The sequence below is a fragment of the Narcine bancroftii genome, unplaced genomic scaffold (genome assembly GCF_036971445.1).
Source record: "Narcine bancroftii isolate sNarBan1 unplaced genomic scaffold, sNarBan1.hap1 Scaffold_151, whole genome shotgun sequence".
In the NCBI taxonomy this organism is placed as follows: domain Eukaryota; kingdom Metazoa; phylum Chordata; class Chondrichthyes; order Torpediniformes; family Narcinidae; genus Narcine; species Narcine bancroftii.
Window position 1 is genome coordinate 442,336 of NW_027211886.1, and position 16,484 is coordinate 458,819.

The following is a 16,484-nucleotide window of genomic DNA, read 5'->3' on the forward strand; positions in this document are numbered from 1 at the left end:
CTCTGATTCCCCGCTTCTGATTCCCCAGCTCTGAATCCCCGCCTCTGATTCCCCGCGTCTGATTCCCTGCCTCTGATTCCCCGCCTCTGATTCCCCATCTGTGATTCACAACCTCTGATGCCCCTCCTCTGATTCCCCATATCTGATTCCCCGCCTCTGTTTCCCCGCCTCTGATTCCCCGCCTCTGATTCCCCATATCTGATTCCCCTCCTCTTATTGCCCACCTCTGATTCCCCGCGTCTGATACCCTGCCTCTGATTCCCCGCCTCTGATTCCCCATCTCTGATTCACCACCTCTGATTCCCGGCCTCTGATTCCCCATCTCTGATTCCGCACATCCGATTCCCTGCCTATGTTTCCCCACCTCTGATTCCCCGCCTCTGATTCCCCATATCTGATTCCCTGCCTCTGTTTCCCCGCCTCTGATTCCCTACCTCTGTTTCCCCATATCTGATTCCCCGCCTCTGATTCCCCAACTCTAATACCCCGCCTCTGATTCCCCAGCTCTGATTCCCCGCCTCTGATTCCCCGCATCTGATTCCCTGCCTCTGATTCCCCGCCTCTGATTCCAGGCCTCTGATTCCCATCATCTGATTCCGGCCTCTGATTCCCGGCCTCTGATTCCCTGCTTCTGATTCTGATTCCCTGCCTCTGATTCCCTATCTCTGATTCCGCACATCTGATTCCCTGCCTCTGATTCCCCACCTCTGATTCTCCATATCTGATTCCCCACCTCTGTTTCCCCGCCTCTGATTCCCCGCCTCTGTTTCCCAATATCTAAGTCCCCACCTCTGATTCCCCAAATCTGATTCCCCACCTCTGATTCCCCAGCTCTGATTCCCCGCCTCTGATGCCCCGCATCTGATTCCCTGCATCTGATTCCAAGCCTCTGATTCCCTGCCTCTGATTCCCAACCTCTGATTCCCCACCTCTGATTCCCCATATCTGATTCCCCGCCTCTGTTTCCCCGCCTCGGATTCCCCGCCTCTGTTTCCCCATATCTGATTCCCGGCCTCTGATTCCCCGCCTCTGATTCCCCGCCTCTGATTCCCCGCCTCTGATTCCATGCCTCTGATTCCCAACCTCTGATTCCCCACCTCTGATTCCCCATATCTGATTCCCCGCCTCTGTTTCCCCGCCTCTGATTCCCCGCCTCTGATTCCCCATATCTGATTCCCCGCCTCTGATTGACCACCTCTGATTCCCAGCCTCTGATTCGCCAGCTCTGATTCCCCGCCTCTGATTCCCCGCATCTGATTCCCTGCCTCTGATTCCCTGCCTCTGATTCCCCATCTCTGATTCACCGCCTTTGATTCGCCACCTCTGATTCCCCATATCTGATTCCCCAACTCTGTTTCCCCGCCTCTGATTCCCCGCCTCTGATTCTCCATATCTCATTCCCCGCCTCTGAATCCCCATCTCTGATTCCCCGCCTCTGATTCCCCAGCTCTGATTCCCCGCCTCTGATTCCCTGCATCCGATTCCCCATATCTGATTCCCCGCCTCTGTTGCCCCGCCTCTGATTCCCCGCCTCTGTTTCCCCATATCTGATTCCCGCCTCTGATTCCCAACTATGATTCTCCGCCTCTGATTCCCCAGCTCTGATTCCCTGATTCTGATTCCCCGTGTTCTATTCCCTGCCTCTGATTCCCCGCCTGTGATTCCCCATCACTGATTCACCACCTCTGATTCCCTACCTCTGATTCCCCATATCTAATTCCCCGCCTCTGTTTGCCCGCCTCTGATTCCACGCCTCTGATTCCCCATATCTGATTCCCCGCCTCTGAATCCCCAACTCTGATTCCCTGCCTCAGATTCCCCAGCTCTGATTCCCCGCCTTTGATTCCCCCCGTCTGATTCCCAGCCTCTGAATCCCCGTGTCTGATTTCCTGCCTCTGATTCCCCGCCTCTGATTCCCCATCTCTGATTCACCGCCTCTGATTCCCCACCTCTGATTCCCCATCTCTGATTCCGCACATCCAATTCCCTGCCTCTGATTCCCCAACTCTGATTCACCACCTCTGATTCCCCAGCTCTGATTCCCCGCCTCAGATTCCCCGCGTCTGATTCCATGCCTCTTATTCCCCGCCTCTGATTCCCTGCCTCTGATTCCCCATATCTGATTCACCGCCTCTGATTCCCCAACTCTGATTCCCCGCTTCTGATTCCCCAGCTCTGAATCCCCGCCTCTGATTCCCCGCGTCTGATTCCCTGCCTCTGATTCCCCGCCTCTGATTCCCCATCTGTGATTCACAACCTCTGATGCCCCTCCTCTGATTCCCCATATCTGATTCCCCGCCTCTGTTTCCCCGCCTCTGATTCCCCGCCTCTGATTCCCCATATCTGATTCCCCGCCTCTTATTGCCCACCTCTGATTCCCCGCGTCTGATACCCTGCCTCTGATTCCCCGCCTCTGATTCCCCATCTCTGATTCACCACCTCTGATTCCCGGCCTCTGATTCCCCATCTCTGATTCCGCACATCCGATTCCCTGCCTATGTTTCCCCACCTCTGATTCCCCGCCTCTGATTCCCCATATCTGATTCCCTGCCTCTGTTTCCCCGCCTCTGATTCCCTACCTCTGTTTCCCCATATCTGATTCCCCGCCTCTGATTCCCCAACTCTAATACCCCGCCTCTGATTCCCCAGCTCTGATTCCCCGCCTCTGATTCCCCGCATCTGATTCCCTGCCTCTGATTCCCCGCCTCTGATTCCAGGCCTCTGATTCCCATCATCTGATTCCGGCCTCTGATTCCCGGCCTCTGATTCCCTGCTTCTGATTCTGATTCCCTGCCTCTGATTCCCTATCTCTGATTCCGCACATCTGATTCCCTGCCTCTGATTCCCCACCTCTGATTCTCCATATCTGATTCCCCACCTCTGTTTCCCCGCCTCTGATTCCCCGCCTCTGTTTCCCAATATCTAAGTCCCCACCTCTGATTCCCCAAATCTGATTCCCCACCTCTGATTCCCCAGCTCTGATTCCCCGCCTCTGATGCCCCGCATCTGATTCCCTGCATCTGATTCCAAGCCTCTGATTCCCTGCCTCTGATTCCCAACCTCTGATTCCCCACCTCTGATTCCCCATATCTGATTCCCCGCCTCTGTTTCCCCGCCTCGGATTCCCCGCCTCTGTTTCCCCATATCTGATTCCCGGCCTCTGATTCCCCGCCTCTGATTCCCCGCCTCTGATTCCCCGCCTCTGATTCCATGCCTCTGATTCCCAACCTCTGATTCCCCACCTCTGATTCCCCATATCTGATTCCCCGCCTCTGTTTCCCCGCCTCTGATTCCCCGCCTCTGATTCCCAACTCTGATTCCCCACCTCTGATTCCCCAGCTCTGATTCCCCGTGTTTGATTCCCTGCCTCTGATTCCCTGCCCTGATTCCCCATCTCTGTTTCACCGCCTTTGATTCGCCACCTCTGATTCCACATATCTGATTCCCCGCCTCTGTTTCCCCGACTCTGATTCCCTTCCTCTGATTCCCAACCTCTGATTCCACACCTCTGATTCCCCATATCTGATTCCCCGCCTCTATTTCCCCATATCTGAATCCCTGCCTCTGATTCCCCAACTCTGATTCCCCGCCTCTGATTCCCCAGCTCTGATTCCCCGACTCTGATTCCCGGCGTCCGATTCCCTGCCTCTGATTCCCCGCCTCTGATTCCCCATCTCTGATTCCCCGCCTCTGATTCCCCGTGTCTGATTCCCTGCCTCTGATTCCCCGCCTCTGATTCCCCGCCTCTGATTCCCTGCAACTGACTCCCTGCCCCTGATTCCCCACCTCTGATTCCCCATATCTGAATCCCCGCCTCTGTTTCCCCGACTCTGATTCCCCGCCTCTGATTCCCCATATCTGATTCCCTGCCTCTGATTCCCCAACTCTGATTCCCTGCCTCTGATTCCCCAGCTCTGAATCCCCGCCTCTGATTCCCCGTGTCTGATTCCCTGCCTCTGATTCCCCGCCTTGATTCCCCATCTCTGATTCACAACCTCTGATTCCCCACCTCTGATTCCCTATATTTGATTCCCCGCCTCTGTTTCCCCGCCTCTGATTCCCCGCCTCTGATTCCCCATATCTGATTCACCGCCTCTGATTCCCCAACTCTGATTCCCCGCTTCTGATTCCCCAGCTCTGAATCCCCGCCTCTGATTCCCCGCGTCTGATTCCCTGCCTCTGATTCCCCGCCTCTGATTCCCCATCTGTGATTCACAACCTCTGATGCCCCTCCTCTGATTCCCCATATCTGATTCCCCGCCTCTGTTTCCCCGCCTCTGATTCCCCGCCTCTGATTCCCCAGCTCTGAATCCCCGCCTCTGATTCCCCGCGTCTGATTCCCTGCCTCTGATTCCCCGCCTTGATTCCCCATCTCTGATTAACAACCTCTGATTCCCCACCTCTGATTCCCTATATTTGATTCCCCGCCTCTGTTTCCCCGCCTCTGATTCCCCGCCTCTGATTCCCCATATCTGATTCCCCGCCTCTGATTGCCCACCTCTGATTCCCAGCCTCTGATTCGCCAGCTCTGATTCCCCGCCTCTGATTCCCCGCATCTGATTCCCTGCCTCTGATTCCCTGCCTCTGATTCCCCATCTCTGATTCACCGCCTTTGATTCGCCACCTCTGATTCCCCATATCTGATTCCCCAACTCTGTTTCCCCGCCTCTGATTCCCCGCCTCTGATTCTCCATATCTCATTCCCCGCCTCTGAATCCCCATCTCTGATTCCCGGACTCTGATTCCCCTCCTCTGATTCCCGGCCTCTTATTCCCAGCATCTGATTCCCGGCCTCTGATTCCCGGCCTCTGATTCCCCGCTTCTGATTCCCTGCCTCTGATTCCCCATCTCTGATTCCGCACATCTGATTCCCTGCCTCTGATTCCCCACCTCTGATTCCCCATATCTGATTCCCCGCCTCTGTTTCCCCGCCTCTGATTCCCCGCCTCTGTTTCCCTATATCTAATTCCCCACCTCTGATGCCCCAACTCTGATTCCCCGCCTCTGATTCCCCAGCTCTGATTCCCCGCCTCTGATTCCCTGCATCCGATTCCCCATATCTGATTCCCCGCCTCTGTTTCCCCGCCTCCGATTCCCCGCCTCTGTTTCCCCATATCTGATTCCCGCCTCTGATTCCCAACTATGATTCTCCGCCTCTGATTCCCCAGCTCTGATTCCCTGCCTCTGATTCCCCGCGTTCTATTCCCTGCCTCTGATTCCCCGCCTGTGATTCCCCATCACTGATTCACCACCTCTGATTCCCTACCTCTGATTCCCCATATCTAATTCCCCGCCTCTGTTTGCCCGCCTCTGATTCCCCGCCTCTGTTTCCCCATATCTGATTCCCCGCCTCTGAATCCCCAACTCTGATTCCCTGCCTCAGATTCCCCAGCTCTGATTCCCCGCCTTTGATTCCCCCCGTCTGATTCCCAGCCTCTGAATCCCCGTGTCTGATTTCCTGCCTCTGATTCCCCGCCTCTGATTCCCCATCTCTGATTCACCGCCTCTGATTCCCCACCTCTGATTCCCCATCTCTGATTCCGCACATCCAATTCCCTGCCTCTGATTCCCCAACTCTGATTCCCCACCTCTGATTCCCCAGCTCTGATTCCCCGCCTCAGATTCCCCGCGTCTGATTCCCTGCCTCTTATTCCCCGCCTCTGATTCCCTGCCTCTGATTCCCCATATCTGATTCCCCGCCTCTGATTCCCCAACTCTGATTCCCCGCTTCTGATTCCCCAGCTCTGAATCCCCGCCTCTGATTCCCCGCGTCTGATTCCCTGCCTCTGATTCCCCGCCTCTGATTCCCCATCTGTGATTCACAACCTCTGATTCCCCACCTCTGATTCCCCATATCTGATTCCCCGCCTCTGTTTCCCCGCCTCTGATTCCCCATATCTGATTCCCCGCCTCTGATTGCCCACCTCTGACTCCCCGCGTCTGATACACTGCCTCTGATTCCCCGCCTCTGATTCCCCATCTCTGATTCACCTCCTCTGATTCCCGGCCCCTGATTCCCCATCTCTGATTCCGCACATCCGATTCCCTGCCTATGTTTCCCCACCTCTGATTCCCTGCCTCTGATTCCCCATATCTGATTCCCTGCCTCAGTTTCCCCGCCTCTGATTCCCTACCTCTGTTTCCCCATATCTGATTCCCCGCCTCTGATTCCCCAACTCTAATACCCCGCCTCTGATTCCCCAGCTCTGATTCCCCGCCTCTGATTCCCTGCATCTGATTCCCTGCCTCTGATTCCCCGCCTCTTATTCCAGGCCTCTGATTCCCATCATCTGATTCCGGCCTCTGATTCCCGGCCTCTGATTCCCTGCTTCTGATTCTGATTCCCTGCCTCTGATTCCCTATCTCTGATTCCGCACATCTGATTCCCTGCCTCTGATTCCCCACCTCTGATTCCCCATATCTGATTCCCCACCTCTGTTTCCCCGCCTCTGATTCCCCGCCTCTGTTTCCCAATATCTAAGTCCCCACCTCTGATTCCCCAAATCTGATTCCCCACCTCTGATTTCCCAGCTCTGATTCCCCGCCTCTGATGCCCCGCATCTGATTCCCTGCATCTGATTCCAAGCCTCTGATTCCCTGCCTCTGATTCCCAACCTCTGATTCCCCACCTCTGATTCCCCATATCTGATTCCCCGCCTCTGTTTCCCCGCCTCGGATTCCCCGCCTCTGTTTCCCCATATCTGATTCCCCACATCTGATTCCCCGCCTCTGTTTCCCCGCCTCTGATTCCCCGCCTCTGATTCCCCATATCTGATTCCCTGCCTCTGATTCCCCAACTCTGATTCCCCGCCTCTGATTCCCCAGCTCTGAATCCCCGCCTCTGATTCCCCGCGTCTGATTCCCTGCCTCTGTTTCCCCGCCATGATTCCCCATCTCTGATTCACAACCTCTGATTCCCCACCTCTGATTCCCTATATTTGATTCCCCGCCTCTGTTTCCCCGCCTCTGATTCCCCGCCTCTGATTCCCCATATCTGATTCCCCGCCTCTGATTGCCCACCTCTGATTCCCAGCCTCTGATTCGCCAGCTCTGATTCCCCGCCTCTGATTCCCCGCATCTGATTCCCTGCCTCTGATTCCCCGCCTCTGATTCCCCATCTCTGATTCACCGCCTTTGATTCGCCACCTCTTATTCCCCATATCTGATTCCCCACCTCTGATTCCCGGCCTCTTATTCCCAGCATCTGATTCCCGGCCTCTGATTCCCGGCCTCTGATTCCCCGCTTCTGATTCTGATTCCCTGCCTCTTATTCCCCATCTCTGATTCCGCACATCTGATTCCCTGCCTCTGATTCCCCACCTCTGATTCCCCATATCTGATTCCCCGCCTCTGTTTCCCCGCCTCTGATTCCCCGCCTCTGTTTCCCTATATCTAATTCCCCACCTCTGATGCCCCAACTCTGATTCCCCGCCTCTGATTCCCCAGCTCTGATTCCCCGCCTCTGATTCCCTGCATCCGATTCCCCATATCTGATTCCCCGCCTCTGTTTCACCGCCTCTGATTCCCCGCCTCTGTTTCCCCATATCTGATTCCCGCCTCTGATTCCCAACAATGAATCCCCTCCTCTGATTCCCCAGCTCTGATTCCCTGCCTCTGATTCCCCGCGTTCTATTCCCTGCCTCTGATTCCCCGCCTGTGATTCCCCATCACTGATTCACCACCTCTGATTCCCTACCTCTGATTCCCCATATCTAATTCCCCGCCTCTGTTTGCCCGCCTCTGATTCCCCGCCTCTGTTTCCCCATATCTGATTCCCCGCCTCTGAATCCCCAACTCTGATTCCCTGCCTCAGATTCCCCAGCTCTGATTCCCCGCCTTTGATTCCCCCCGTCTGATTCCCAGCCTCTGAATCCCCGTGTCTGATTTCCTGCCTCTGATTCCCCGCCTCTGATTCCCCATCTCTGATTCACCGCCTCTGATTCCCCACCTCTGATTCCCCCTCTCTGATTCCGCACATCCAATTCCCTGCCTCTGATTCCCATACTCTGATTCCCCACCTCTGATTCCCCAGCTCTGATTCCCCGCCTCAGATTCCCCGCGTCTGATTCCCTGCCTCTGATTCCCCGCCTCTGATTCCCTGCCTCTGATTCCCCATATCTGATTCCCCGCTTCTGATTCCCCAACTCTGATTCCCCGCTTCTGATTCCCCAGCTCTGAATCCCCGCCTCTGATTCCCCGCGTCTTATTCCCTGCCTCTGATTCACCGCCTCTGATTCCCCATCTGTGATTCACAACCTCTGATGCCCCACCTCTGATTCCCCATATCTGATTCCCTGCCTCTGTTTCCCCGCCTCTGATTCCCCACCACTGTTTCCCCATATCTGATTCCCCGCCTCTGATTCCCCAACTCTAATACCCCGCCTCTGATTCCCCAGCTCTGATTCCCCGCCTCTGATTCCCCGCATCTGATTCCCTGCCTCTGATTCCCCGCCTCTGATTCCAGGCCTCTGATTCCCAGCATCTGATTCCGGCCTCTGATTCCCGGCCTCTGATTCCCTGCTTCTGATTCTGATTCCTTGCCTCTGATTCCCCATCTCTGATTCCGCGCATCTGATTCCCTGCCTCTGATTCCCCACCTCTGATTCCCCATATCTGATTCCCCGCCTCTGTTTCCCCGCCTCTGATTCCCCGCCTCTGTTTCCCAATATCTAAGTCCCCACCTCTGATTCCCCAAATCTGATTCCCCACCTCTGATTCCCCAGCTCTGATTCCCCGCCTCTGATTCCCCGCATCTGATACCCTGCATCTGATTCCAAGCCTCTGATTCCCTGCCTCTGATTCCCAACCTCTGATTCCCCACCTCTGATTCCCCATATCTGATTCCCCACCTCTGTTTCCCCGCCTCGGATTCCCCGCCTATGTTTCCCCATATCTGATTCCCGGCCTCTGATTCCCCGCCTCTGATTCCCCATATCTGATTCCCTGCCTCTGATTCCCCAACTCTGATTCCCCGCCTCTGATTCCTCAGCTCTGAATCCCCGCCTCTGATTCCCCGCGTCTGATTCCCTGCCTCTGATTCCCCGCCTTGATTCCCCATCTCTGATTCACAACCTCTGATTCCCCACCTCTGATTCCCTATATTTGATTCCCCGCCTCTGTTTCCCCGCCTCTGATTCCCCGCCTCTGATTCCCCATATCTGATTCCCCGCCTCTGATTGACCACCTCTGATTCCCAGCCTCTGATTCGCCAGCTCTGATTCCCCGCCTCTGATTCCCCGCATCTGATTCCCTGCCTCTGATTCCCTGCCTCTGATTCCCCATCTCTGATTCACCGCCTTTGATTCGCCACCTCTGATTCCCCATATCTGATTCCCCAACTCTGTTTCCCCGCCTCTGATTCCCCGCCTCTGATTCTCCATATCTCATTCCCCGCCTCTGAATCCCCATCTCTGATTCCCCGCCTCTGATTCCCCAGCTCTGATTCCCCGCCTCTGATTCCCTGCATCCGATTCCCCATATCTGATTCCCCGCCTCTGTTGCCCCGCCTCTGATTCCCCGCCTCTGATTCCCCGCCTCTGTTTCCCCATATCTGATTCCCGCCTCTGATTCCCAACTATGATTCTCCGCCTCTGATTCCCCAGCTCTGATTCCCTGATTCTGATTCCCCGCGTTCTATTCCCTGCCTCTGATTCCCCGCCTGTGATTCCCCATCACTGATTCACCACCTCTGATTCCCTACCTCTGATTCCCCATATCTAATTCCCCGCCTCTGTTTGCCCGCCTCTGATTCCACGCCTCTGTTTCCCCATATCTGATTCCCCGCCTCTGAATCCCCAACTCTGATTCCCTGCCTCAGATTCCCCAGCTCTGATTCCCCGCCTTTGATTCCCCCCGTCTGATTCCCAGCCTCTGAATCCCCGTGTCTGATTTCCTGCCTCTGATTCCCCGCCTCTGATTCCCCATCTCTGATTCACCGCCTCTGATTCCCCACCTCTGATTCCCCATCTCTGATTCCGCACATCCAATTCCCTGCCTCTGATTCCCCAACTCTGATTCCCCACCTCTGATTCCCCAGCTCTGATTCCCCGCCTCAGATTCCCCGCGTCTGATTCCATGCCTCTTATTCCCCGCCTCTGATTCCCTGCCTCTGATTCCCCATATCTGATTCACCGCCTCTGATTCCCCAACTCTGATTCCCCGCTTCTGATTCCCCAGCTCTGAATCCCCGCCTCTGATTCCCCGCGTCTGATTCCCTGCCTCTGATTCCCCGCCTCTGATTCCCCATCTGTGATTCACAACCTCTGATGCCCCTCCTCTGATTCCCCATATCTGATTCCCCGCCTCTGTTTCCCCGCCTCTGATTCCCCGCCTCTGATTCCCCATATCTGATTCCCCTCCTCTTATTGCCCACCTCTGATTCCCCGCGTCTGATACCCTGCCTCTGATTCCCCGCCTCTGATTCCCCATCTCTGATTCACCACCTCTGATTCCCGGCCTCTGATTCCCCATCTCTGATTCCGCACATCCGATTCCCTGCCTATGTTTCCCCACCTCTGATTCCCCGCCTCTGATTCCCCATATCTGATTCCCTGCCTCTGTTTCCCCGCCTCTGATTCCCTACCTCTGTTTCCCCATATCTGATTCCCCGCCTCTGATTCCCCAACTCTAATACCCCGCCTCTGATTCCCCAGCTCTGATTCCCCGCCTCTGATTCCCCGCATCTGATTCCCTGCCTCTGATTCCCCGCCTCTGATTCCAGGCCTCTGATTCCCATCATCTGATTCCGGCCTCTGATTCCCGGCCTCTGATTCCCTGCTTCTGATTCTGATTCCCTGCCTCTGATTCCCTATCTCTGATTCCGCACATCTGATTCCCTGCCTCTGATTCCCCACCTCTGATTCTCCATATCTGATTCCCCACCTCTGTTTCCCCGCCTCTGATTCCCCGCCTCTGTTTCCCAATATCTAAGTCCCCACCTCTGATTCCCCAAATCTGATTCCCCACCTCTGATTCCCCAGCTCTGATTCCCCGCCTCTGATGCCCCGCATCTGATTCCCTGCATCTGATTCCAAGCCTCTGATTCCCTGCCTCTGATTCCCAACCTCTGATTCCCCACCTCTGATTCCCCATATCTGATTCCCCGCCTCTGTTTCCCCGCCTCGGATTCCCCGCCTCTGTTTCCCCATATCTGATTCCCGGCCTCTGATTCCCCGCCTCTGATTCCCCGCCTCTGATTCCCCGCCTCTGATTCCATGCCTCTGATTCCCAACCTCTGATTCCCCACCTCTGATTCCCCATATCTGATTCCCCGCCTCTGTTTCCCCGCCTCTGATTCCCCGCCTCTGATTCCCCATATCTGATTCCCCGCCTCTGATTGACCACCTCTGATTCCCAGCCTCTGATTCGCCAGCTCTGATTCCCCGCCTCTGATTCCCCGCATCTGATTCCCTGCCTCTGATTCCCTGCCTCTGATTCCCCATCTCTGATTCACCGCCTTTGATTCGCCACCTCTGATTCCCCATATCTGATTCCCCAACTCTGTTTCCCCGCCTCTGATTCCCCGCCTCTGATTCTCCATATCTCATTCCCCGCCTCTGAATCCCCATCTCTGATTCCCCGCCTCTGATTCCCCAGCTCTGATTCCCCGCCTCTGATTCCCTGCATCCGATTCCCCATATCTGATTCCCCGCCTCTGTTGCCCCGCCTCTGATTCCCCGCCTCTGTTTCCCCATATCTGATTCCCGCCTCTGATTCCCAACTATGATTCTCCGCCTCTGATTCCCCAGCTCTGATTCCCTGATTCTGATTCCCCGCGTTCTATTCCCTGCCTCTGATTCCCCGCCTGTGATTCCCCATCACTGATTCACCACCTCTGATTCCCTACCTCTGATTCCCCATATCTAATTCCCCGCCTCTGTTTGCCCGCCTCTGATTCCACGCCTCTGTTTCCCCATATCTGATTCCCCGCCTCTGAATCCCCAACTCTGATTCCCTGCCTCAGATTCCCCAGCTCTGATTCCCCGCCTTTGATTCCCCCCGTCTGATTCCCAGCCTCTGAATCCCCGTGTCTGATTTCCTGCCTCTGATTCCCCGCCTCTGATTCCCCATCTCTGATTCACCGCCTCTGATTCCCCACCTCTGATTCCCCATCTCTGATTCCGCACATCCAATTCCCTGCCTCTGATTCCCCAACTCTGATTCACCACCTCTGATTCCCCAGCTCTGATTCCCCGCCTCAGATTCCCCGCGTCTGATTCCATGCCTCTTATTCCCCGCCTCTGATTCCCTGCCTCTGATTCCCCATATCTGATTCACCGCCTCTGATTCCCCAACTCTGATTCCCCGCTTCTGATTCCCCAGCTCTGAATCCCCGCCTCTGATTCCCCGCGTCTGATTCCCTGCCTCTGATTCCCCGCCTCTGATTCCCCATCTGTGATTCACAACCTCTGATGCCCCTCCTCTGATTCCCCATATCTGATTCCCCGCCTCTGTTTCCCCGCCTCTGATTCCCCGCCTCTGATTCCCCATATCTGATTCCCCGCCTCTTATTGCCCACCTCTGATTCCCCGCGTCTGATACCCTGCCTCTGATTCCCCGCCTCTGATTCCCCATCTCTGATTCACCACCTCTGATTCCCGGCCTCTGATTCCCCATCTCTGATTCCGCACATCCGATTCCCTGCCTATGTTTCCCCACCTCTGATTCCCCGCCTCTGATTCCCCATATCTGATTCCCTGCCTCTGTTTCCCCGCCTCTGATTCCCTACCTCTGTTTCCCCATATCTGATTCCCCGCCTCTGATTCCCCAACTCTAATACCCCGCCTCTGATTCCCCAGCTCTGATTCCCCGCCTCTGATTCCCCGCATCTGATTCCCTGCCTCTGATTCCCCGCCTCTGATTCCAGGCCTCTGATTCCCATCATCTGATTCCGGCCTCTGATTCCCGGCCTCTGATTCCCTGCTTCTGATTCTGATTCCCTGCCTCTGATTCCCTATCTCTGATTCCGCACATCTGATTCCCTGCCTCTGATTCCCCACCTCTGATTCTCCATATCTGATTCCCCACCTCTGTTTCCCCGCCTCTGATTCCCCGCCTCTGTTTCCCAATATCTAAGTCCCCACCTCTGATTCCCCAAATCTGATTCCCCACCTCTGATTCCCCAGCTCTGATTCCCCGCCTCTGATGCCCCGCATCTGATTCCCTGCATCTGATTCCAAGCCTCTTATTCCCTGCCTCTGATTCCCAACCTCTGATTCCCCACCTCTGATTCCCCATATCTGATTCCCCGCCTCTGTTTCCCCGCCTCGGATTCCCCGCCTCTGTTTCCCCATATCTGATTCCCGGCCTCTGATTCCCCGCCTCTGATTCCCCGCCTCTGATTCCCCGCCTCTGATTCCATGCCTCTGATTCCCAACCTCTGATTCCCCACCTCTGATTCCCCATATCTGATTCCCCGCCTCTGTTTCCCCGCCTCTGATTCCCCGCCTCTGATTCCCAACTCTGATTCCCCACCTCTGATTCCCCAGCTCTGATTCCCCGTGTTTGATTCCCTGCCTCTGATTCCCTGCCCTGATTCCCCATCTCTGTTTCACCGCCTTTGATTCGCCAACTCTGATTCCACATATCTGATTCCCCGCCTCTGTTTCCCCGACTCTGATTCCCTTCCTCTGATTCCCAACCTCTGATTCCACACCTCTGATTCCCCATATCTGATTCCCCGCCTCTATTTCCCCATATCTGAATCCCTGCCTCTGATTCCCCAACTCTGATTCCCCGCCTCTGATTCCCCAGCTCTGATTCCCCGACTCTGATTCCCGGCGTCCGATTCCCTGCCTCTGATTCCCCGCCTCTGATTCCCCATCTCTGATTCCCCGCCTCTGATTCCCCGTGTCTGATTCCCTGCCTCTGATTCCCCGCCTCTGATTCCCCGCCTCTGATTCCCTGCAACTGACTCCCTGCCCCTGATTCCCCACCTCTGATTCCCCATATCTGATTCCCCGCCTCTGTTTCCCCGACTCTGATTCCCCGCCTCTGATTCCCCATATCTGATTCCCTGCCTCTGATTCCCCAACTCTGATTCCCTGCCTCTGATTCCCCAGCTCTGAATCCCCGCCTCTGATTCCCCGTGTCTGATTCCCTGCCTCTGATTCCCCGCCTTGATTCCCCATCTCTGATTCACAACCTCTGATTCCCCACCTCTGATTCCCTATATTTGATTCCCCGCCTCTGTTTCCCCGCCTCTGATTCCCCGCCTCTGATTCCCCATATCTGATTCACCGCCTCTGATTCCCCAACTCTGATTCCCCGCTTCTGATTCCCCAGCTCTGAATCCCCGCCTCTGATTCCCCGCGTCTGATTCCCTGCCTCTGATTCCCCGCCTCTGATTCCCCATCTGTGATTCACAACCTCTGATGCCCCTCCTCTGATTCCCCATATCTGATTCCCCGCCTCTGTTTCCCCGCCTCTGATTCCCCGCCTCTGATTCCCCATATCTGATTCCCCGCCTCTTATTGCCCACCTCTGATTCCCCGCGTCTGATACCCTGCCTCTGATTCCCCGCCTCTGATTCCCCATCTCTGATTCACCACCTCTGATTCCCGGCCTCTGATTCCCCATCTCTGATTCCGCACATCCGATTCCCTGCCTATGTTTCCCCACCTCTGATTCCCCGCCTCTGATTCCCCATATCTGATTCCCTGCCTCTGTTTCCCCGCCTCTGATTCCCTACCTCTGTTTCCCCATATCTGATTCCCCGCCTCTGATTCCCCAACTCTAATACCCCGCCTCTGATTCCCCAGCTCTGATTCCCCGCCTCTGATTCCCCGCATCTGATTCCCTGCCTCTGATTCCCCGCCTCTGATTCCAGGCCTCTGATTCCCATCATCTGATTCCGGCCTCTGATTCCCGGCCTCTGATTCCCTGCTTCTGATTCTGATTCCCTGCCTCTGATTCCCTATCTCTGATTCCGCACATCTGATTCCCTGCCTCTGATTCCCCACCTCTGATTCTCCATATCTGATTCCCCACCTCTGTTTCCCAATATCTAAGTCCCCACCTCTGATTCCCCAAATCTGATTCCCCACCTCTGATTCCCCAGCTCTGATTCCCCGCCTCTGATGCCCCGCATCTGATTCCCTGCATCTGATTCCAAGCCTCTGATTCCCTGCCTCTGATTCCCAACCTCTGATTCCCCACCTCTGATTCCCCATATCTGATTCCCCGCCTCTGTTTCCCCGCCTCGGATTCCCCGCCTCTGTTTCCCCATATCTGATTCCCGGCCTCTGATTCCCCGCCTCTGATTCCCCGCCTCTGATTCCCCGCCTCTGATTCCATGCCTCTGATTCCCAACCTCTGATTCCCCACCTCTGATTCCCCATATCTGATTCCCCGCCTCTGTTTCCCCGCCTCTGATTCCCCGCCTCTGATTCCCAACTCTGATTCCCCACCTCTGATTCCCCAGCTCTGATTCCCCGTGTTTGATTCCCTGCCTCTGATTCCCTGCCCTGATTCCCCATCTCTGTTTCACCGCCTTTGATTCGCCACCTCTGATTCCACATATCTGATTCCCCGCCTCTGTTTCCCCGACTCTGATTCCCTTCCTCTGATTCCCAACCTCTGATTCCACACCTCTGATTCCCCATATCTGATTCCCCGCCTCTATTTCCCCATATCTGAATCCCTGCCTCTGATTCCCCAACTCTGATTCCCCGCCTCTGATTCCCCAGCTCTGATTCCCCGACTCTGATTCCCGGCGTCCGATTCCCTGCCTCTGATTCCCCGCCTCTGATTCCCCATCTCTGATTCCCCGCCTCTGATTCCCCGTGTCTGATTCCCTGCCTCTGATTCCCCGCCTCTGATTCCCCGCCTCTGATTCCCTGCAACTGACTCCCTGCCCCTGATTCCCCACCTCTGATTCCCCATATCTGATTCCCCGCCTCTGTTTCCCCGACTCTGATTCCCCGCCTCTGATTCCCCATATCTGATTCCCTGCCTCTGATTCCCCAACTCTGATTCCCTGCCTCTGATTCCCCAGCTCTGAATCCCCGCCTCTGATTCCCCGTGTCTGATTCCCTGCCTCTGATTCCCCGCCTTGATTCCCCATCTCTGATTCACAACCTCTGATTCCCCACCTCTGATTCCCTATATTTGATTCCCCGCCTCTGTTTCCCCGCCTCTGATTCCCCGCCTCTGATTCCCCATATCTGATTCCCCGCCTCTGATTGCCCACCTCTGATTCCCCGCCTCTGATTCGCCAGCTCTGATTCCCCGCCTCTGATTCCCCGCATCTGATTCCCTGCCTCTGATTCCCCGCCTCTGATTCCCCATCTCTGATTCACCGCCTTTGATTCGCCACCTCTGATTCCCCATATCTGATTCCCCACCTCTGTTTCCCGGCCTCTGATTCCCCGCCTCTGATTCTCCATATCTCATTCCCCGCCTCTGAATCCCCATCTCTGATTCCCGGACTCTGATTCCCCACCTCTGATTCCCGGCCTCTTATTCCCAGCATCTGATTCCCGGCC